Source organism: Papilio polytes, unplaced genomic scaffold, assembly GCF_000836215.1.
Source record: "Papilio polytes unplaced genomic scaffold, Ppol_1.0 DF824269.1, whole genome shotgun sequence".
NCBI lineage: Eukaryota > Metazoa > Arthropoda > Insecta > Lepidoptera > Papilionidae > Papilio > Papilio polytes.
Window position 1 is genome coordinate 2,066,306 of NW_013524935.1, and position 22,642 is coordinate 2,088,947.

Genomic DNA, 22,642 nt, shown 5'->3' on the forward strand with positions numbered 1-22,642 from the left:
TGTTTGCAGCACTCGAGTTGCCGCGACTGCCCCGACCCCTTGCGGATGAATAATCAAAACTCATAAACACTCTACAACTCCGGCCACTTTCAGTAATACCAACGCAAGATCGTGTTTTTCAACAAGCTACCTACACAATTATACTAGATAATGCACGCACATTCTTTTTGTTCTAAACCATTTCGGTTAAAAAAAAATATTTCTCTAGTGGGCAAGACACTTACCTCTTTGGGATCTCATAAAACATAGGAAAAAAAACTATTTGCTTCAATTAAAAAAGTTTACGATATACTTTTCTCGTACGTAATCTTAGCTGTAATTTTTTATGCCAGGTAGTTTTAAATTATCTGACAGAACTAACAGTGTCTCAGTATAGATGTCTTCAGCCTATTTGCTGTTCGCTTTCTACAGACTATTAACAGAAGAAAACGCTCATCACAAAGCGGTGCAGCCCGCGCCGCGCCGGGCGCAGTTTATCACGGTATCTACTAACAAATTGCCACGCTATAGTTGACGGTCTGCTTCACCGATATAAATCTTCTATTGAAAGACTACGCTATTCACTCGGGTTTCTTTCACTGTGAGGACAAACATACAGCCGTGGCGCTGTGTACACACTCCTACGGGACCGAGATCAAAGCGCGATAGGATACACGGCCCGCTTTAAATTGGCGCCAACTCACGTCCGCCATTTTGTAAGTTTTCGCGGTTTTGTTGAAGATTGTTTTTACAAATGAATGTTGTGCTGTATTAAAAATCTTCAAAAAATATACCATCGTAGTAAAGTCATGCAATTATTGCTATTATTATTTCCTATTCGTATTAATTTGGAATACTATTTAATTTGATAGCTACAGTTTTTTCTATTAATAAATTAAGCGAGGAAACTCAATTTGTAAAAGTAATCGGATACAGCAGCCAACATGTCGGACATGGGATTGATGGGGTCGGCTCGGTCGACGTCAATCTTCATAATAATACACGAATTTATTGACTACTAATAAATCATTAATTATGTCCACTATTGTTTGGGAATTCTCATAAGTGGGTAGTTTGGAATAAATGAATTCTGAACAAACTGTCCCACTCAGAGCCATTATGGTCTAATAAGTGTACATTTCACACGAAAAATTTACACTAAGGGTCTAAATTATTGTCCTATTGATTCAGAGTGCGGCATTAAGTTAAGTTAATGAATGAATAAACATTTGTTTTGCTTCGGTCTTCCTATACTATTAACAAACGTGAGAATCTTTCGAAGGCGATGATTGTGCAAGCTAAATGACGCAGCATCCCTATAATTTATATCTTTGCAAAGTCAATCGGCACCCTCTAGCAAATTTTCTACCGGAAGCCGTCGGCCGCCATTTTGGTTGGCACGCGACAGGATGTGCAGCGCACGCGCATCGCCGCCGTCACTTCCGTTTTGCTGGCGTCATTTTGGCAGTTTAGAGAAAATATTTTGTGAAATTTTGTGGCGACGGATTTATAATCTATATTCATCTGAGAAGGGTTACGAAATGATCTTTTTTTACGTTTGTTAAGCTACCGTTTGACCACGTCTCCGCCTGAAGAATATGATGATGCAGTAGAAAGATGGTACGCGCTAGCTTAATAGGTACCTGTTTACTCTTCTTTTGAAGGCCCCCACACCATATTTGGTGAGGACTTAAGCTATTAATCAGATAGTATCAAATATGGAATGCATTAAAACTTCCGAAGTTTGAAGAAAGCTATGAAAACATGATTGATTTAAAACAAATTCAGTAAAAAGAACACAATTAGCATCGGTATTAGTTCCAGGCGAGGGAACAAGCGAGTCGTAACAGTTTATCGCAGCAAAAAAGCGATTTAAATTGCTCTTAATTGTGTTATAATGCCACATCTGATAGGCGCTGTTCACGCTAATTTGTAGATAATAACAGCCCACGTCAATTTCTATTGACGGTAATGCTATGCTGCTGTTGTCACGGATTGTTTGTTTTTATTTTTGTTTCACGCTAAATAGCGTGTTAAATGATAAGAGGCGTGATTAACATTCAAGTAGGTTCAATCCTATGAAAGTAACAAATATACATATAATAAAACTGGAGTGTCTATTTGTAAGAAAAATTCCAGATTACGGGAAGATGATGTATTTGCGTTGCCGATAAAGAAAATTGAACTTAAAAAAATTTTTGTCTGTCTATCTGTATGTCCGCAAGCCGCGTTTGTTTCGGGTAATCTTCGAAACGGCTGGGTAAATTTCGACCGAAATTTCATTGAAAGGTAACTGACATAGACGGGCATAGTATAGGATACTTTTTTATTAATATTGCATGGGCGAAATCGCGAACAGCTAGTATGAATATAATTTTCACTGAGTAATGCTTAGTTATATAATAATTCCTTGCAATTCAAAACCGCCAAATTTCACAGATCTTGTGTTTCAAAACAATATTATAATATGAAGAGCTTTTGTTAACTGGTCAATCAAAAGTTTTATTACGCGGATGAATCCAATAAGAAATAAAGATAAAAACTAGTTTACAATGCTAACGTAATGAACGAGCTCTTCTGAGAATAGATTTAAATCAAACAATATCAAGAACTCGTACACAAATTAGACAACAAAAGGTCTAAAGAGACGATGGAAAAAAGGACATCCTGATTACCATAATTAAAATCCACTAAACTGATTTACGAGTCCTCGAGACCCCCATCACTTAAGCCTTTCTCTTGCCTTTAATTGGAACGATCTCAAAACTTCAATTTCCCTCTTTTTGTCCGAGTTGAATTCAGACAGGATATACGTCGTCGAATCAATGAAATGTTTTTAGGCTCGCTTGCAGGCGGAATTAAATGGGGGCCATATAATATGACATATTTTATCGCTCGTCCCATGAATATAGGCAAATTAGGCGGATATATCAATCTCCCTTTTGGGTAAAGGTTTTTGCGTTCGCGAATAAACCCTTTCTGGTGTACCGCAGCAATGAATAGTTAATAAGATCCCTTTGGGTTCTTTTTGACAGAACTCTCTGTGTTTAATTTTACAATAGGATGTTTGCGGCACTTTTTACCATCGTCGGCGTCTGTCTCGTGTTTCTTTTGAACTGTAACTTGTTTAACATAAAACTATTACTAAGCAAATATTAAAAATTGAGTTAAATTTTATTCCCTTAGCTTTTTTTTTAAAAAAAACGATTAAAATGTTAACTGAAACTCTCGTAGTACTCAGAATTCTGCGGGATTTGTTCATCGCATTTAGAGCGCGCGCACACCGTAAACTAAATTATCGCACAACTGTTTAGTCGCGCTTTGATTCCTATGAGCTTATATGGAGATGCGCACACTACTCGATTTTTATTTGTGCAACTAAACAGTTGAATTGGCTGCAAAGCAATGCGATTGTCGATTGTTTAGCAAAGGTGTACGCCAGCTCTTAGTCAATTTTGTTACAAGAAAAAAAGGTTACGTGATTTTTGTGGTGATTTTGTAAGTTGTAACATTGTTTAACCCGTATTCTATTATCCGCAAATATAGAAGACACACAAACAAAACAAGTTCACACAAACAAGATGTTTACGCGGGCCGGGTTGCCCGCGGCGTGTTTGCACACGAAATAGATCTGTTAGCACAGTTGATTGCCGATCGAAACTTTAGAGAACTGACCACTCGGAATCGGATTACCGGTTCGTTACCGATTCCCGACATTTTTGCCGTTCCCCTGACCGCTAACAATGCAAACAAATACTGTGTCAATTTGCTCCCGGGTATACAAGTTATACGAGCATTGGGTACTATGGCGGACTTTTGGCATTGTAACTAAATTACATGATAAACTTTTACTGTTACAGAATGAACTAATGATTGCACAAAATATGTACTAGTTTTCGCCCGCGACTCCGTTCGGGGAATTAAAAATAACATAGGTGTGTACTCTATGTGTTCTTCTCGACTGTCCTTTACAATTGTGTCCAATTAAATCGAGATCCGTTCAGCCGTTTAGGCTACAAACTCTAATATAGATACATCCAAATTTTCATGTTTAAAATAGTAGTACGATTTACGCTATGTTTTTCATGTTTACAGCCTTTAACTGGTAATTAAGTAGGTAATATTGAACGACACTGTATGCGGCAGTTATAAAGCCATGATGAATAAAAGATCCTCTATGGTCAAGTAATACGTCAAGAACTCACAATGTGGAGGCCGTTATTAAGCGAAGGATTTGTCTCCTTAAGCGGCCTCATTACCACTTTTCAATTGAAAGATTCCTTAGCGGCTGCTTTCTGACGCCCATCAATCTGTTCTCCCAATTACGGCGTGGACACAGCCCCACGGCTTGCAATTATAAATACCACTAAGTATTTTACTAACTCCAAGTAGCTTCGTTTGGATTTGATTGCATTGTTGATTAAAATCTGAACACAAATAATGAGGATGAGTCGCTTTCTGCACTATTTATTTCGATAATTAAAATTTACTAAAAACATGGTACATTCGAAGACAATGCTATTCTGAGTCAGTCAGAGAACTTGTATGCACAAAATCTTTTATTAGTATCTGTGGTCGCACACGGTGGGCCCCAAGCCCTGTCCGGTGTGCGGTGCCACCATAAATCTAGAACATACGAACCGACCACCAGATAAATTCCTCTCTGATATCGAAGCTCGCGAATGCAAAACGCACGTTATTTGTGTGTTTTATGTCGGTAAACTAAACAGTAGATGCTATAGGAAGCTTTTGATTTATTTATTGTACTGATTTAGTTTATCTTCTAAGCATGGGATCAAAATAAGAGCTGGTATAATTTGACAATAATTAACTGATTATTTTGAATGGTTTCTGTTCTTTTCACAATATGAAACTTTTGTTTCGTCATATAACTTTAATCGTAATTTATTTGTTAATATTTAATTGAGACAAGTCACTCTTAAATATACTTCTAAGAAAGGCGTTCTATCGCTTAAGTCTGCTTTAATTTTCACAACTTAATCGCAACAACTAAAACCAGTAGTTAAGCCAGACGGTCGATTAAAGCTGGCGTCATCTGCTCAACGCATTAAAGGCTCGCAAGTGTAATTAAATGGAGAGAGAAATTTAACCAAACAGGACATAAAAGTAAAAGCTTGCCCCGATATCGACAATAAAACCGAGAGGGTGTGCTAAAGAGGGGAGCGTGGAGAATGGCCTGTAGATACGCAAGACATTTTCGCCGAAACTCCAGCATCTATACGTCATTATGACGGCTTGCGGAAGTGACGCCAGGCGCCGCGGCGCGTGCGTTACAAATCACTACTTTACAACTTCCGGTACGCTCAGTTTATCCCCGAACGTCGAGCGATTCGGACGTGTATAAAAAAGCACCGAAAATGCGACTCTAATAATTTTAGGTCACGCGCCACCGACTACTGGTAATGGTCGTGTGATGATATTAAGGAATATAATAATTTGTATCATCTCCCCTAGTTTGATTTACGCGGGGTCGATGAAAGCGCCCCTTAATAGGTTTTATTTTGTATTTTTTGCAAAGCTCCTCTTAGATTTATTTAGTCTTGAAACACAAATTTTGTTTGTGTTAAACTTACTGAAGCTTGATGTTAAAGAAATCTCATTTTATCTATTTTATGTCAATTTAGAGTATTATATCTCTCATCTTCTCTTCTCTTCTTCTCTCTCCTTTCTGCTTTATAATTGGTAACACTCCTTCAGTGATGTCTCAGGTTCTTTGTCTCTTGCTCCTTTGCTTTCTTACTTCCTTAAGAAAATATGGTTTAAAGAAACAGCTTGTAAGTTAACTATATATGTTATTCTACAAACCAATAAGCAAATTCTATTAATACCTAATTCAATAACCCTAAAATTTAATTAACCTATATCCAATTTATAAAAGTAATTAAATAAAAGACGATCTGAAATGGATTTTGCGTGTTTGCAGTTAAATATATCAACACCAAGTTGATTAAGCAGATTTATGACTATACAGACATCATAAAGTTTATTGTAGACTCCGCAGTCATAAAAGACCACTTCATAACAAACAAAATCAAATTTGACCCACAAACAGCCACAAAGTGATAAATTTTAAACGAATTAAATCAAATCTTTTGTTAGCACCCGACCGATTTAATTAGACCTTAGAAACCACGTACTGAATGTTCATTTATTCTTATCTCTTGTATCCAGTTGAGGGTTGGACAGGTCTACATGAATTGGTACTTTAACGTCCCCTGTACGATACGGCACGTGTCTTACCACCCTTTCAGACGGATATCATGGGATACAATAAATATTTGGACGAGTTGTAACGAATTCTGTTTAAATTGCAATTCTTGTCACGTTTTCCCTTGATATATTGGTTTGGGGACATTTAAAATCTACATTATACTTAGAGGTATCCAGTAATCGATTCATACAGATTGGGAAATAACAAGGGATTAATCCAAAGGAACTTTGATCTGCCAATCATATTAAAAAATAATGCATTTTTACCTAGAGAATACAATTTAGTACTTCAATTATTTTCATCTGTGGAAAGATTTGTATTTTTGTATGTATAGAAATAACTCAAAAACTACTTGGTCGATTTTCAAAATTCTTTCACCAATAAAAAGCTACGTTGTCACTGAATAACTAACATGATCTATTTTAATTTTTTAAATTTCACGTGGACTCTTGAAATAATAAGAAAAACTGACCTAACAATATTGAGATGGAAGTTGAAAAAATATTCACATATTTTCATTATTTTCGACATCAAAGTATTTTGCGCGCTTGCACAAGATTTATTTAAAAAAAATCCAATCGTCTAAGTGGGAGGAGGTAGTTGGGGTGTGGATAGGTTCCCTTATGTCAAAAGGAATGGAGACGTCACGCGAACACCACACATATTTCATTGATGCCATCCTTCACTAAACTAATGTAAGTGAAAATAAGCGATGATCGTAATGTACGGTTCACAGAAAAAGCATTGATATTATAAGATTGGACATACATATTTGAATGAAAGAAAGCACTCGAGGTATTTTTGTCATTTTAAACTAGATGGCATTGTTTTCAATCATGAAAACTTTCTGATATTAATTTATTACTGTGTTGTACTAACTAATATATTTCAAATTAATTTACATAACATACCATTAATTTAACTATACTAAAAATATAAAGAATAAAGATTTGTATTTTTGAATGAATTGAAATAACCCAAAAACTACTGAGCCGATTACAAAAATTCTTTTACCGTTAAAAAGAAACGTTATCAATGAGCAAAATAGGCTACGTTTTCATTGTTTAATTTTTTGCGGTGAAGTCGCAAACAACAGCTAGTAAAACTTTAGTTGGTTTGACATTTTATAGACTAAAAATAAAAACGTATTTGCAATCGGTACTTACCATAACTAATGTACCGGTCACGGTGCGTGGCCGGCAAACAAAGCGGCCACCCCAGGCCGGAGCGCATCGCCACACTGCCGTGATGCTGCCGTGCCGTTGCCAATGCCGTTCCGTTTTTGTCCCTACTGACTCTACTTGTATAATACTAGTCTTTTATTGATACAGATGTATTACAAAAATGACTATTTAAAACGAATGTAGATATCACTATCAAAAAATCTGCGTTTACATTTATTTTCCTTAGGTTAGATGTTATTGTTAGCTTGATAAAATATTTGCAATAACAATTCTAATGTAAATTATTGTATCTCGGAATACCGATTGGCCGCCGAACCGTCGGTCGGCCCAGATACCCCTGGGCGACGCCGTAGAGTTGGACCTGCGCGACCTATAGTCGAACGACTGGCAGGCGACGACGCAGGACAGACGACGCTGGCACTCTCTCGTGTCGGAGGGTCAAGACCAAGACCCACTTTGCGTCGCTGCGTCAATGCAGTAAGTAAATTATTGTATGGCAAAGAAATATTCTATTTTAAGTCAACAAGATTCATAAAAAAAATACGACACCCACACCCATCATCAAGGATTCGTGATTAGGATAAGACGTCATCATTCTCATCACCGACCGTGTTTGTCACCACCCATGGCGCTCTCTCGCCGCTAATATCTATATTTACCTCTAATCTCCGTAAACTTATGATTACACGTCAATTTATTCGGTCCCAAGAATTATTTATATTATAAACGCGCACCAAACACGATAATGAGCGAGGATTGGACCCACGAAGGCTGAGCTTGTTTCAAATTGGACATAAGTGGCGTGGAATAGATTTGTTTAAAGTAAACAGACATTCTTATAAAGACTAGCTGTTGTTCGCGACTTCGTCCGTGCAAAATAAAGCTTATGTTACTCATTGATAAAATACCTTTCTAACGGTGAAAGAATTTTTAAAATCACCCCAGTAGTTTTTAAGTTATTTCAGTACATACAAAAATCCAAATCTTGCCGTTATAAAATATTAGTATAGATAGTATAACAGTAAGTACAGAAGTATAGATCAACTTTAGGTTTCCCATACGGAGAGTTTTTACTTGACTGTCCGGCATTTATTTTTTTAATCAAACACAGTTATCTCTAAAGTATGATTGGTTTTTTTATTTTAGTTTGACTCGAAATAAATGAACCAAGACAAAGTGACATTTGTTATCTCTAGTAACTAAGTTAAAATGTATAGAATTACAATAGGCTTTATCTACAAGCCTACTTTCAGTATTGTTAAAACTCTACATTTTACATTTTTTTAATAGTTCAATTAAAATATTTTATTGAATTCGACTCCATAGTTTCCGAGACGTAATAGCGCAGGTGATAATGTGTCGAGCGGTTTGCCACCGCGGGCGACGACGTTAGAGCAACTCGGCTCCGGCTTAAGTTACACTTACAGTTTAAATTACATACGTTTATTGCTAACTGATGACAACACAGTTTACTTTCATTATCATACTTTAGTTCGTTCTAAAGTGTTCTAATAGTCTATACCTTGACCCTTTAAAGTCTTTAGACATTAGAATAGATCCATAATGTTGACATATATTGACAGACTTTGTCCCGCGACTCCGTCCGCGGGAAATTGATAAATAATATAACCCATAGGCTTTATTCCTTACTGATAACGTAGCTTCTTAATGGTAAAAGTATTTTGAAATCAGCCCAGTAATTTTTGATTTATTTCATTACAATCAAACAAACAAAGTTTTCCTCTTTATAATATCAAAATAGATGATATATTATTATAAATTAGTTTTCGTCCGCTCGGATTAAAAAAAGGTAAGTAGCATAGCTGACTGATAGTAGACTGGCAGGCGACAACGCAGAACAGACGACGCTGGCGCTCTCTCGTGTCAGAGACCAAGACTAACTTGGGGTCGCTGCGCCAACGCAGTAAGTAAGTAAGTAGCATATGTGTTCATCCGGACTATGTTCTACATCTAAGCCAAATTTCATCGATATCGCTTCAGCTATTAAGGCTACAAACTATAGCAAACATCTGTCCATACATCCATCTAAACTTTCACATTTATAATATTAGTAAGAAGTTTTATAATTCAGTAAATTGATCCCAATCTAATAAGAAAACTAAATTGCACCTTCAGCAATGTCACGTGATGAAAATAAAAGAACAACGTGAGATAAAAGGTATCTGAATTATACTTAATTTCAGGTTTTTCAAAGGTTTATCTACTGAGTATGATTTAGGAAGAACCGTTAATACAACAGCGACGTCTCAATCTGGTAGGGTAAAGGGGAAAGTAAAGTAACTCAATCCTGTAAAGGCGAATTGCTTCGTCACGAGGTATGAACTCTATTGCCTTCGCTGGACACCAATCGCAAGTTACATAAAGAGAGACATTATCCGAACCGTGGCCGAGTCACGAGCGTGCAATTTGATAGCAATCGACATTGCTGCTTCGATGGCCCTCGATCGCCACCCACGGACTTATGATCTCGGACTAGGTGGAGATCTAAATACGTAATTATCACCGACCGTGCGCCGTAAATTATGGGAATGGAACGAGTCGTGGTGACTGCCAAATTTGTGGCCTCACCTCTTGGGATGGGATATTGTGGATAAGCCTCTAGTTAAATAGTTATTTTACACTATAGATGTACTTATAAGAATGGTTAAGCATGTTCATCGATACTTTATTTACTTTTAATATTCTTACAGATTTCATTGGAGTTTTTTATTAACTGTTTTATCGTTTTTTTTTCTATTTTCTACATCGTGTTTTTGATTGCTAGATTCGATAATTAGTGTTTTAGTTACCTTCGTTTCTAGCAAATATTTATGTTATTTACACCAAGTAGACGAAAACAAATAAAATACTTAACAGATTGACTGAACGTATAAAAACTACATTGAAACATAAATAAAACTCTACTCACGGAATAGTATAATGGTCAACAACGATAAAATTTTATTAACATAGCTTATCCATATTAAGATAATGGCTACGTCATCAGAAATTGGGCGGGAAAAAAAACAAAGGTCGAAAAACCAACAAACTGAATATCACGGCACCTACCGCCCCGAGGAGCCAAAACTTAATCATACACATTATCCAGTTATGACAGCCAGTCTCGCCAAACAAAGCATGTTCAGAGATTGGTTAAAATAATATTTTATATTCTCGATTTTTTCTAATATGAACGTGTCTTTAATTTATTAATTATTTAATTTATGTATTGTGAGACATTTATTCTTTATTATTATTTATTTATAGAGAGTTTTATTCGCTTGTTTTCAATCAAATATAAGAATAGCAACAGATTGCATTTGATATCTTCTTGTGGCGCTAATTGTGAACTCATTACGTATCGTGATGGGAATACAAAATATGCAGTTGTTATCAGGAAATCGACAACAAGGCAATTCGATTTTGGATCAATCTGTATGTTTGGTATAAGGTAATTTATAACGTAAGCTCGCCCTGTATAATTAGGTCCGGCTTGGGCCACGTTGATTGCTTATTATATTGATGTTTCAATTTTATACTCATTTTTATGGCCATCCACCAACTGTGGGGGGTGGCCACCCAGACCGTCGCACCTCCCTTTCGCACCTATCAACGGCTCGTTAAGTCTATCTTCGTCTACTTCTGCTTGAATGAATATTGATGTTACTGTCTCGTTTACTCCTTGGTGTATAACTATAGCTTTCTCTGTCGAACTGGTTACTGATTATGGTAGAAGTTGCTCGTTGCCGTGATGAGTTGTAGAGGTCCAGTGTACCTTGAAAACGATAGCACATCGGTTAATGTTGGCATCGACAGATGTTTCCTTTATTAACTCTAATAATGGTAGTGATTCGTCGTTTGGTTGCGTCATTTCACTTCACCTGCGGATTAGAAAACAAACAACAGCTATATTTAAATTTTGTATAATCCATAATCTTTACTCATAATTACAATTTTTGTTAAAACAACATTATGGTCTTCTAAAAACTCTATTACAATCTAAAGCTACATAATTCTTCTTTGTAGAGATTCCTAAAATCTTATATGGAGATGCGCACACTATTCAATTCTTCTTGTGCTATTAAACAGTTGATTGGCTGAGAAACAATCGACAATCGCAAAACAGTTGTGCGATAGATAAGTCAAAGGTGTGAGTCCGCTCTAAAGCGATACCTAAGTCCACGAACGTTAATAAAATTTGAAAAAACGGATAAGGCATTTATTTCAAATAGTAATTACACCACACAAGTTTATTAATTCTACAAATTCTTAAGATCTTAAACTGGGAGATAAGCAACAAAAAGGGTTTTAAGAATACGAATTAAGATGAACCTTTAAGATTTTATTCAGAATCAATTAGTGACAGGTTTGAGGTATTTCGGATGGTTCTTAACCAATAAAAAGTGTCGCGGACTTCAAAAGACCGCGCTTAATTAATAGTTTTTGGAATACCATCACTTAAGTCACCAAGAAAATATTGTGCGTCTAAAGGTACTAATTTGTTTTGGGTGTTTTTAATGAATTTTACAGTAGTTAAAATAAGAATAACTTTTCTTGACTGGTCTTGATAAAGTACAAAATTCGTGACAAATATGCTCTTGTAACGTTATATATTTATGGAACTAGCTGTTCCCGTGCAATTTCATCAGCATAAAATTATTTTATTGTTTACATGTGTCAAATTATCAATTGCAAATATCAAAATGACATGACATGACAAAACTTGGCAATCTTGCTTCCTTGATGTTGGCAGCAACTTATGGTCTCTTTCTCACATTAGGGTTTTTATACAAAATATTTACCCAATAAGTTTAATGGCCTGAAAATATATAGCCTAAAGCGGGACGGAAGTGTAGGGCTTTGCATCAGAAATAGATTTATTCAAAAATATGCTGTGATTGCTGAGATCTTAGGCAACAAAGAAGTGTGTGTTTACGCTTTATTATAATAGTATAGATAAGTTAATACTAATATTATAAATGCGAAAGTCATACTTCTCCAGAACATCTTTTTTGTCTCTCATTATGTAGGTTACGTTTTAAAAGATCCGATCACTTTGTAATTACTTGAAGTATAAGAGCGTCGGCACACCTTTGACTAGTCTCGTACAACTATTTAGTCGCGCTTTGATTCCTATGAGCTTATATGGAGGTGCACACACTACTCGATTTTTAGTTGTGCAACTAAACAGTTGTGCCCGCTCTTAAACAGCAGTTTAACCCTAGGACTCTACTGCACTTACACCTCTAGTAATATTATGTTGTCGTCACTATCATTTGTTTTGATAAAATAAAGACAACAATATGCAGGAGTAAAAGTGTCACCGCAGTGGAGTTTCACTGTTTGGTTCAATAAACCTCATTAAAATGTTGTGTCTTGTTAAAATGAAATCACGCAACGCGACGTCAACCGGCGACATTGTCGGCCTCAGCGCAGATAATCGATGCTATTAACTTATTTATTATTTCCTGTTCTGATCAAAAGTTCCTGTTATTTTGTAGTTATAGGGGTGTGAATAACAACTTACCAACAGAAGTAAAGCTGTCGGTAGAATTTACTGATCTATTGACGAACAGAAGTCTAAAATACATAAAATAGATTTTGTTACTTTTGAAGCTGGAAATAATCCTGATACAAAGCCTCTACTTCTTATTTGCATACTCTTAATTAACCAGATCTTTCTAAAAATAGAAAACACTACGTTCGAAGTTTGACTAATCTAATGACATCACTAATTTAAGCACATTGATGTCGCAATTTCCTTACCGCATGTTAAATAGTAAGCGCGTGCGCACACCTGAAATTAAACTATAGCATAACTTTTATGAATATTGAATTCTGTGTACTTATATGGTGCTGCGAACACTAGATTTGTAGTTGCAACTAAACAGTTGAATTGGCTGCGAAACAATCGACAGTCACAACAATTGTGCGATAGTTTAGTCAAATATGTGTGCTCGCTCTTAAATTTTTTGATCCCCTCATCTTTCAAAAGCTTATTGATTTATAAAAGAATGTTCTATTAATTTGTTAGTAATTATTGTTAAAACTTTGTATCGGCGTTATCACAAATTGGTCTCTCCGGTAGTCTTTAAGACCGGTCCCTCGCCTCACTATTTAACATCGGAGCTCGTTAAATTTTATTTGGAAAGTTCCAGAAACAAAAAAAAATGTTAAGGAGCGAGCCGACAAGCGGCGCCTGAGTTTCATTTATAAATCACTGCCCGCCATCTTGTAGATCAAGAGATTAATAAGTCAACTGTTAACATAGATCTCTTTACCTTCAATGTTCTTGGCTACTAATACATTTACGCTGTATGATTTTTGTAACAAATCGTGACATTTTTTTAATAGCCTTTAAATGATAATGAACCTTATGCTGTTGCGTTAACATTCAATTATGATTGTTTTGAGATATTTCGGTGTTTTGAAAGCATATCATCAACAGTTATGTTTCTTTTCGTCACAGGTACAAAGTGAAATGGCCCTTTTTGAAATTAATACGTCTGTTTATACCGACAATAATTTGATTCTTGTCGATTTTGATAGATAATATTGGACAGTTCATCGTTTTGAGTGACAGTGAGTCTTCTATTTAGTTAGTTGATTTGAAATTAATTTTGATATTTGATTTCAAATAACTCTAAATATTATTTATGTGGTGTGTCATTTTTTTTAATGATATAGAAATTTTTATAAAACGTATTACAAAAATGTTTTATATTTTTTTGTATTTCATCAGTGTAAGAATTGACTAAACGCTATTCTTATTCTCATAACATCACTCTTAAGTCTTAATCACGTCATTTTCGTAGCCTCGAGACATGCTTATTTGTTAAAAAAACGACAATTTAAAGACTATTCGATATACTTCGAAAGCCGATTGCAAACAGCCTCCATCGAAACATACTTAATTAATAAAACGGCCCATAAAGCCAAACCAAGTACGTGCAAGCTGTGCGCTTACAAGGCGCTGATGGGCGACCGCGAGATGGCCACCGGCCGCCGCCAGTAATTAACACAAAAAAGGATGCGGCTCCGATCGCGGGTGGTCCGATAAGTAGGAAGCGATCCGGTCAATTACTAGTTGACAGCGACAATTAAAGGGTCAATGATGGACCTTTGAACAAACAACCATTCAAAACACGTCGCTACTTACAATAGATCTTGTGATATAAATAATTTTCCCCCCTATAAGCACCGGTACAGCATTAACAGGAAAATTTTTATTCCTAACTAGCTGTCGCCGCAAACTTCGTTAGCGCAGATTAAAAAAAAAACTCATCTATCACATTCCCGTGTGCATCTACCTTCTACCAGCTACCTTCCAGTCAAAGTCCTGTCCAAATCGGTCCACCCGTTCCAGTTATAGCGTTCCATTTTGACAGCGCGGAATTAAAAAAAAATATAGCCTATAAGATGCCATCCATGTCACCTACCCCCCAGTAGAAGTCCCGTTAAAATCAACACAGTCGTTACGGAGATTACCCAGAACAAACTAGGCTTGTGGACAAACAGACAATTTTTTTTAAATGCGATTTTCGTTACCAGCAACGCAAATACACCATCTTCCCGAAATCTGGATTGTTTCCTTTTATATTACAAAACAGAGACTCCGATTTTACTAAATGCATAGATAGAAGACTAGAAGAATAATATTCATTGGTCGACTTTGACCAATGGGTTATCGTATCTTTCAAATGTGGCTGTCATTTGTTTCGTCTACTACCTCAAAGTATGACATATGCATTGCAAAATTCCTATTAACTTGACTAAGAATTTAAAGCCTGTGTACCAAGAAAGATGTTTCGATGTCTGTCGAACATTTTAATCACATATTTTTTAAGGCATTTTGGTATAGTGTTTTACTTTTTTGATGTATTCTTTTTAACAGACCTAAGAATCTTGTATAACCAGAATTGGCATCACTCTCTAAGGGTTTTTGAAACTTTTTTTATTATGTTGAAGCAGAAATTACGGCTTAATACGGCCAGTGTCAAGGGACTATGTTACTTTGATGCGTATTCGAATAGATACGATGAAAATGGCGTCTTTTTAGGACGAATACTTATTTCGAATCTACTTACATATTACCTATACTGTCACAAGGTTTTCGTTTTTGGAATAGTATCATTTTGAATGGGAATGATGTGTAAATAAGTCATTTTTTGATACTTGGAATGTTATACGTTTTACAATATCATCTATATTAATATTATAAAGAGGAAAGATTTATAATTTTGTATGTATTGAAATTACTCAAAAACTACTTGGCCGATTTTAAAAATACTTTCACCGTTAGAAAGGTAATTTATCTGTAAGTACTATAGACTATATTTTTTGTTAATTTATAATTTAGCCCGGGCGAAGTTAAAGCAACAGCTAATTAAAAAATAATAAAAAAACTTGAGAAACATTTTTTAGATAAGTTACCTTAAAAATAAATCTATGTTACAGTAAAACTATACGTAGTATTGTAAGACATTTAATCTTTTCTGTTACCAATTGTTATTAATTAAATAAACAAAACAAAAGCCTGCGGTATTTACCATCTTGTCTGGCATTACAATGGTTTACTCACAAACATCTGTAATATCGTATTGTATCGTATTAGTTTTTGTTGTACAATGCTTACCAAATATAGCGTTGATTCCTCTACACAATGTATGAATTCAAGTAATGCCCTATAGATAATTGACATTGTAATTGGTCAAATACCTGCTAACGGACATACCTTCGGCAAATGGAATACATGCATATCCCATTCGACCGATGCATGGAATCTTAACAGAGTATTTTCAACGTACATAACACAATAACTTTCAAAACTTTCGAGGACCAACTCGAAACAAATTAAATCGACTTTAATAATTTGTTGAATTACGTAAGTAACAAGAAAAGTTTTTGTAAGAAATGAAGTCGTATAAATTTTACCCTTATTAACTTTAAATTATATTAATTAAAGATTACGTAATAATTGCTGGGGTTGCTTACGCAAAGGCTTCACGGATTCTGAAATTTGTTTTGTACTAAAAACGTGCAGCTGGCCAAAATAACGACGTGATATTGAACTGAGTGAGTGGTCCCATTGGTGCAAAAGATGTTATTACGGGATCTACTATTGTTGAACTTTAATCGAATTATCTAGAAAGAAGGTAGCGTATTCTAGTTGATATTGATGTATCTAGCCACTAGCCACTAGACAGCAGCAATAACTTGTCTCCACAGCTCTACAGTAAACGGGAATTCAAAATAATAAAATAATCCTAAGTTACTCCTGTTTATTATTTTTGTATCGTCGCTAAAATAAAAGTAAAGTTAAGGGTTTTCCAATAAATAAGCTTATATTATAAGCTAAAAATTCAAACTACATTTTAATACCTTAGCATTCAAAGTACGACAAAGAGGTTTTGTTCGAAAATCCATTTGGAATGGCACTAGAAGTTAGAATTGTAAAGTTTCGCACACTACAGCAATGCGGACTGTCAAAAGCCGGAGCCACCCCCGCCCCCCGGCCCCCGCCCCCGCTCCCCGCGCTCACACCAGTGTTGCCCCCAGCTGACCCTTACCACCACTCCCTACTATTGAAACTCGAAGTTCATTTGTGACAAGATTTATGAGTGTTTATATCATTCTTGTAAACTTTTATATTTAATTTACGTAAATGCATATATGTAAATTGTTACTAACTGTTTTTTTCTAGATAAGCTTGCGCTGAAATATGATTTATGATGAAACGAAATTTCGTTTCTCAAAACGTTTTTATGGAGAATTCACTATTAAAATACTGCAATTTCGGAGTACATAGAAAACCCGTTTTTTTATTTACATAACATCATCAGAAGTAGGTAATTTGTCAGACTAATGGATTTATAGACATTTTTCAATCTATGATTCAATACATAGTGATAAATTAGATTACATTTATTTCTGAATCCGACATTCAGCGATTTAACCATTATTAATAAAAAAAATGATCTTAATTTAGATTGCGACTTTCGTTGCGTCCAAAAAAATAACTCGAAATTAGAACTATGTTTAGATTTTAAAAATCCGATAGTAGGGGTATCCGCCGGACATCCAAAGGTGTCATGGAGACGGCTCACTCGAGCGGAGCGGAGGTGGGCTCGAGTCTAACGCAGGCTAATATAGCTCTGAGGGCGGTCGATTGCTCACCAAGTGCCCTGCCCTGCCCCGCTCGAGAGCTCCAAATTAGCACTCGAAAGCGTCTTGAGGCTTACGCCAATATGAAATCTCCGCTTCAATTCCTATTGTACAAGTAACAATCGTTTGAAAAATGCTTCTAACGATCTTTGTTTGCCAACGAAAGTATTGTTAGTTTAACGATTCTACTTTTTTATTTTCTTTAAATGTTCATATTGATTTTAGTCTTTATAGATTTGGTTGTTAATATTTTAATAAGTTGTTGTTAATTTTAAATTCATTAGTATTTATTTGTTATGTCACATGATGAGATTTAGTTAGACTTGTGATGTGTGTGAAATACTTTTATAAGCGCTTTATATCTACACGCTTTCGTTCACCTCAGTCTATACGAGTACTATTGATTTCTTAAACGTAAAATTATAGTAGCCCCATGCCAATTAAAATAGTATAAACCTCTTATTAGACACCCCATAGTTTCCCCCCACCATCGCCCCACAGAAACAACATGGCGTCATGATTCTCACCTACGATTAAAAACCATAAAAAAACTATCAACACTCAACGAAATTAAACTTTAATCCAACGCCATTAGGGTTACATGAAATGCAAACAATACATTGTAACTTGCACCTGAAGACTTTATCTTATAATACGTGTGCAATATTACCCCATTCTATACAATTTCTTTTTGTTCAAAAATCAACTTAACGTTTATTGTTAATAGAGTTTATTTTTCAATTTATTGTTTTGTAGTTCTAAATATGTAATGAAGGCGTGACATTAACGCCCGCAGGGTTTTTAGAATTATAGATGAAGGGTTGGTTGGTAGGGTTAAGTAGTGTTTTAAAGAAAACCAGGAACGATGGGGTTCATTAAAGATTGACGAAAAATGGCCGGCGAAGAACGGATCAATTGCCTTGTTTAGAAGTTGTAAACAACTTGAACTATTCACTAAACGACAGGTGTTTGAGAAAGTTTCTACTTTGATATAAACTATTCATGTTCAAACGATTTGAATCCTTATTTCTTGTGACAAAGGATTGGAACATATGGACAGAGTTAGACAGCATTTAAACAGTCTTACAGTAGATTTTTTACTGTACTTTGTATCTACACTAAGTGCCTCGCTTAATGAAATTTAAAATACTCTTACAGCAGGCAGACTTTTAAATTATGCAATAGGTGTCTTTTAGGTTCAAGTTAAAATATCGTGGTTAATTTATATCTATAGTTACTCATATAATAAAGCTTAATCACAAACTATTTCGTAGCATCATATGTCAGCAACCTCAGCATATTTTAAAAACTCTATATGTCCTATATATGACTCAATATATGTCCTTTGAATATGACTTCAGATTTCCAAAACAAAAGACTGAAGACTATTCCGTTACCTCGTTTAGACATGAATGTAGTCGGATAGTATAGAATATTGTAAATTATTATTTTATTAACGAGGATTACTGTGTGGCCAACGGTTGAGTTAAATATGAACAATAGAAAGGTTCGCGTATGGCTCCAACTTTTTGGCGAGTGTTGCCAGTCTTCAAAATAAAGCAAATCGTGTCCGTCTACACGACTCACAACCAATAATAAGGCCATTGTTTTTATACAAATACAATATTGCGTTTATAAATCCGATAAGCCTACAAGTGACAGAGAAATCTTTGGAGTAGCTCGTACGCTTTTCATTCTAAAATCTTATACGAAATCACAAAATTATTAAATAAAGATTTAAAATCATAATAAAGTAAAGGTTTAATGTAAAAAAAAATATATATTTGTTTGTGCTGCACTTTCGTCCTGTTTGTGGTTACGTCGTTTGAATTTCAGAGATATAGTTTGTCTCTTATTCATTAAAACAAAATAAGTCGGTTGTGAATTTGTAATCTTGAAACATGGTTTAGGTTTGTGTTTTCTTATTTTTTTTAAATCTGTTGTTTAACATAAAGATCGACTATAATACCATTTAAGGCTATACCCAGCGAAAAACTTTTCAATAAGCAGAGTATTGTTGCCAGTCTCTTCCGAACTGTTCCGAACAAGAATAAAACCATAAACACTCGACACTGGCCCAATCCGGAGTGCCATAGACAAAAAACTGAACTGAACTTATAACCTAAGTAACCAAGGTAAACATCAACTTGTGCATAAAGATTTTCTTTTTATTTATTTTTTTTAAACAGTGTACGTCTCGCTATATTTCCCTGTCCACGTACGAAGCAACAAGAAGAGCGCGCACGCCGGCGAGCGTGGCGCCAGTAGCCTCCATTTGTATTTATTTATTTATACCTTGTCTGTCCTTATTTATGTATTTATTCATCTCGGAACCACCAAACATCACTAAACTGGTGCCGGCCGGGTTACAATATCAGCATTTTTTAGGCGATGGAATTTTTGACATTTTCCCGTTTCAAGAATTCGCCCGTTTGATAAAGAACCTAATCGATGGTAGAATCTAAACTATGTTCAAATCTGGTGGAACTAATCGTTGAATAAAAGAACCTTTTACAATTTTACCACGATTTTACCTAAGCGGTCGAAATTTAATGTGACTTTTTTTTATTACTTTTGAGAATTATAATGTTCGAAAGATACGGGTTTCTTACCACGATTGGGTTGTTTTAGCTCCAGTGTTTTAGTTTGAGTCAACCCGTGACATGGCGCATGCAACTGTGCCGAAATATCGGAAGCTAAAAAACCCAATCGTGGTAAGAAACCCGTATCTTAAGAACATTATAATTGTTAAAATTATATACTTTTGAGAATTTTTAATCAATCATAGCATATATACTGTTTCAAATGAAGCTAATAATCTTTTATTTCTAAACTCTTTTTTTTTTAATATCAGTAATCAGTAAATTATTTCGATCAGTTGTGTAATTTCCAACGTTATTATGTAAATAAATAGTTATGCGCAATTCTCGCTAGATTTTAAACAACTGAAACCATTTAAAAATATACAGCGTGTTCTAAATTTTCTTATAACCTTTTTACAACTCATAGCATTTTTACGTTATTTGTCACTGAAATCGTTCAATTTTCGTTTTAGCATCTTAGCCGCATACTTTACAGTTACATTGTGTCTACAACATGCAATATCGGATCATATCTACGTTAGTTAGCTGTAATGCGTTGGCTGGGACGTGCTCAATTAGCAATTACTACGATATATCGCTACGCCATCGCCTCGCATCGAATCGCCTTGCATCGCAGACGCGTTCAACGTGCCTAGTACATGCGTTACAAGATTGTTTTGTAACACGACGTGCTTTGTAACAAGATGCATTTTGTAACAACGTTCAGTGTAACATAGTTTTAGCGATGTAAGCTTTGATAACGTTTTCCTTAATTAGAAAATAATTTATCGTAAGTTATCTTTCAAGGCTAATTTTTAAATACCCTTTAGAAAATGTTAGAATATTCCTTGTTTTAAATTGTAACAAAATTGTTACCGTTTTTAAGTTTCTTTCTTTAAATGGTTTGTTAGCTTTATGTTTAGGAGAAATATTGTTCGCTGTAACATTAAAAGTTCTGAAAAAAAAAATGTCTTTTTTACCTCTTTGTTATTTCTCTGTTTTTGTGACTTATGTGGCTATTATTCACATAAAGAAATATTCTATAAATAGGTAAACTTAACTAATTATTTTACGGTTATCACTCACGTCTTTTTTTTCGGTGACAGCCGACCACTTTCAGACCCTGCAAGGGTTTTTCTTCAGGGCGAATGTTATTGGGGTTGTTTCGCGGTCGCATCGCGCTTCGCTCTGCCAAAAAAATATTCGTGAGTAATAGCGGTAAATTAATCTGTATTAATATTATAAAGAGGAAAGATTTGTATTTTTCTATGTATTGGATTCACGTAAGAACAACTGGCCGATTTCAAAAAATCTTTCACCATTAGAAAGGTAATTTAATTAAGTAAACATAGGCCATAATTTTTATTATTTTTTAATTTAACGCGAACGAAGTCGAGAGCAACAGCTAATTAGTTATAAAATGTCTCACGGATGTTCAATTAAGTTAAGGTACATTTAATATTAAAAAAACCTATTTGCAGCCTGTTTATGTACAGAAAGTGTTCTATTTTAGAGAACAACGTAGTTAGCTGTTAGGAATATTTCAGAGATCCAACTGCATTGTCCTACCGTCGTGTAACAACACAAATGTTTGATGACCATACCGTCATTCACATGGGCGCTTTGTGAGAGTCCATCGTATACACGGAGCAAGAAAACTAACTTAACGAGTGTAAAATGTCAGTGTCTCTACTGAAAACAAGCGACGTCCAATTTCCCTTGTTTTCTTTGAGCTCTCTTAAAAGCGGAGTGCAGATGTACAGGCATGTTTCTATTGTTTCTAAAGTGCCCAAGTTCCTTGCGTAGCTCGTTCCTCCGGTAATGACCTGAGGCGATAAAAAATTCAAATGTAACGAAGCTTAACTTTAAAGCGGCCCTCAGGCGACCTAGATGCAACGTGTTCGCGATTAAATGATGAAAAAATACTGAGACTCTTTTAGTGCACTCAAGTGTACTAACCTTATCTAATGACGTAATTTAGATCTCTTTAACTTTTCATTCAACACATTCAAAACACAATGTTCAATTCAAACGTTTGGTTCAAAACTTGACAGCTGTCAAAGTCGAAAAATACTAACTGTCAACCGACATAACCATACGGATTTAAGTAATTCAGACGTATTTTCGGTTCATTTCTTTATCTTAATCAGAATTAGTATCAGATTTACAGATAAACAATCAAACACGTATCTAATATAATATACATCTAAAAATCTAACGCACCGTTTAGATATTAACGTATTAATAATTTTATTTATTAAAACATCAATATGTAGAGATAACGTAATTAATTTGGTATCCACTTTTCCCACAATATTAGTTTATCAAAAATGTATCTGCTTAATTGTAATTGACGCTTTCGAGTGTAAACCATTCCTGCTTTCCCTACATTAAGTTTTTTAATGATTAATTTACAAAGTTTTCGTTATAAAAAAATATGGAATTTTATCTCACTTCTTACCAATAATATAAATGTGAAAGTTTCGATGGATGGATGTTAG

The 22,642-nt window shown here is 35.1% G+C and overlaps 1 protein-coding gene and 1 long non-coding RNA gene across 4 annotated transcripts in view; both read right to left on the minus strand.

The window, feature by feature from the left end:
* LOC106108010 (TWiK family of potassium channels protein 12-like) overlaps positions 1-7,447 on the minus strand; it is a 212,987-nt gene extending 205,540 nt beyond the window's left edge. For 2 of the 3 annotated variants that reach the window (XM_013289102.1, XM_013289076.1), the window contains exon 1: positions 7,378-7,447. The gene's annotated coding sequence lies outside the window, so the exon portion shown is untranslated. The remainder of the gene's footprint in view (positions 1-7,377) is intronic. The other variant, XM_013289093.1, reaches the window with a different exon arrangement.
* Positions 7,448-10,686: 3,239 nt separating this feature from the next.
* On the minus strand, positions 10,687-22,165 carry LOC106107141. The gene is made up of 4 exons (XR_001225851.1): positions 22,101-22,165; positions 21,746-21,967; positions 21,228-21,329; positions 10,687-11,170 (listed from the first exon to the last, which is right to left on the minus strand). It is a non-coding gene; the product is annotated as an uncharacterized LOC106107141 (long non-coding RNA).
* Between the last annotated feature and the right edge of the window lie 477 nt (positions 22,166-22,642).